Raw genomic sequence first — 2,804 nt, 5'->3', positions numbered from 1 at the left:
CACCTCCCCACACCCACCGGCTCCCAGAGTCCCGAAATCGCCCGGGACCCGGAAAGCAGACCATCCCACAACATCCCACCTCCCACCCCCTCAACGTGAACGCTGTTTCCCTAATAAATATCCTTGAAAAGGTTAAAGGTCACGCCCTCCCCAACCACCCCCTGGACCCTGAAAACCGCCTGGTCTGGGTCGGGGGGGGGGGGGGGGGGGGGGGGGGGACCTCCCCCACCGAGTCCTCCTTTTCCTCCAGTGCAGGCCTCCCGCCCAGGCGCCTGTCACACTCCCTGGCGCTGAAATCACTTATTCCTGCTGTTTGACGGAGACGCTCGAAGTGTGTGTGCATTACCTCCTCATGGTGATTTTTAACAGTAATCCGATTCAGCCTGGTTTCAGAGGGCTTTCCATCTTTTTTTTTTTAATGTATTTTTATTGATTTCAGAGAGAAAGGCAGAGGGATAGAGAGAGAGAAACATCAATGATGAGAGAGAGTCATTGCTCGGCTGCCTCCCGCATGCCCCACACTGGGGATCAGCCCACAGCCTGGGCACGTGCCCTTGACCGGCATCGAACCCGGACTCTTCATGAGGTCCACAGGCCAAACCAGCCAGGGCTCAATCTTTTATTTTTTTTTAATATATTTTTATTGATTTCAGAAAGGAAGGGAGAGAGAGAGAAACAGCAAGGATGAGAGAAAATCGCTGATTGGCTGCCTCCTGCCCCCCCTCCCCCACCGAAACACACACACACACACACACACACACACACACGACATGGAGCCTGCAACCCGGGTGTGTGCCCTGGAATTGAACCATGATCTCCTGGTTCAAAGGTCCACACTCAACCACTGAGCCACGCCGGCTAGACACAATCTTCATCTAATAAAAGCCAATCTGCAAGAAAGGGAATGTCTTCGAATATTTTTAAAAAGAGAAAAAAGGGCCCTCATTCATTTGAGTACTTAATTTTAGGAAGATTTCTCTCAATTTTGAAACTATTTCTTTGTCTAAAAATATTAAAGTTTCCTGCCTTTATAAGACAGTACGTTTTAACAAATCAAAAGTGAAAATGTAACTCTTATAGTTGGTAATTGAAAAAAAAAAGTTCATGCAAGTTTCATTTCTAGGAAGTCACTTTGAAAACTGCAAACATAACTGAAATATTTTACCCAGTAAAGAGCTAAAGTTGGGGGGAAGGGAAGGACATAAGAGAAGGAAGAAACAAAATTCATTGAAAGGTAATCCTTACATTATTTTTTTCTAAATTCAATTTTTATGTATTGATTTTAGAGAGAGAGGAAGGGAGGAAGGGAGAGGAAGAAGGAGAGAAAGAAAGAAACATCCATTGGTTGTTCCACTTACCTATGCACTCATTGGTTGGTTCTTATAGGTGCCCTAACCAGTATCAAACCCGAAACATTGGCTCTAGGGAGACTGCTCGAACCAACCAAGCTACCTGGTCAGGGCCTCTCCACAATTTTGTAATAAGGAGAGTGAGAATATCAATTCCCAATATGAAATAAATTTAACTATAAAATAATAAATAAATCTAAGTCCCTCATCTCATTAAAAAAAAAACGGATGAGTTTATATTATGAAAATATTAAGGAAAGATTCATCAAATTACATCTAAGGCCAGAGAGGAAAATAATTTCACTTTAAGTCTAGAATTAGTTCACAGATTATACTAAGAAATGGATTTAGCAAGTTCCTATATTTTGAACCTGCATCACAAAATCAACAACTATTCAAATGCTGCCTTAAAACCTGATAGTTTGATACCGGCCAGGTGGCTCAGTTGGTTGGAGCATTATCCAATGCATCAAAAGGTCATGGGTTCCATTTCTGGTCAGGGCACATACCTACATTTCTGGTTCAATCCCTAGCTGGGTTGTCTTCTCTCTCTCTCTCTCTCTCTCTCCCTTCCTCTCTCTGTGAAATAAATAAAAACATCCACATATCCTCAGTTGAAAATTTCAAAAAAAACACACACCTGGTGGCTTGGCCTTTCAAAAACTGTTTTTTATTTGTTTGTTTTCCTTTTTATTGAATTTATTGGGGTGACATTGGTTAATAAAATTATATAGATTTCTGCCCAACTGGTATGGCTTGGTGGTTGAGCGTTGACCCATGAACCAGGAGGTCATGGTTTGATTCCCAGTCAGGGCACATGATGCCCAGTAGAGGGAGTGCAGGAGGCAGCTGATCAATGATTCTCTCTCATCATTGATATTTTGTTTCTCTGTCTCTGTCTCTCCCTCTCCCTTCCTCTCTGAAATCAATAAAAAAGAATATTTTAAAAATTATATAGGGTCCAGGTGTACAATTCTATAATACATCATTTGTGTATTATATTGTGTATTCACCACCCCAAGTCACGTCTCCTTCAAAAACTATTTGGATTTATACACCACCTTATTCCAAAAAAGAATCCAAATTGCTCTAGTGGGCACTTGCTTTAAACAATAGCCTTGAGGTATCTCGTAAACACTAGAACAAGACAGACTGGTTTGCTTTACTCATTATCCAACTGTAGATAACATACCACAGGAAGAAAATGCACTTTCGGTATTGTGCTTAGTTCTCTCAGGAATCCAGCATGATATTTACTTTACTTTTCCAAAGAACAAATCATAATCATGAATCTAAACAGAGAAGTAAATGCTGATGATTAGGTGTATCAAAAACAAAATAAAAAACTGTTAATGGACAAGTAATTTAATTTAAACAGATCAATTTCAAATTAATTAATATGTTCATTTGTTATCCCTTGTATTATTTCAGTATTAGAAAGAAAAGTCAAATCAC

Source organism: Myotis brandtii, unplaced genomic scaffold (assembly GCF_000412655.1).
Source record: "Myotis brandtii unplaced genomic scaffold, ASM41265v1 scaffold84, whole genome shotgun sequence".
Taxonomy (NCBI): Eukaryota; Metazoa; Chordata; class Mammalia; order Chiroptera; family Vespertilionidae; genus Myotis; species Myotis brandtii.
This window is presented reverse-complemented; position numbering follows the sequence as displayed.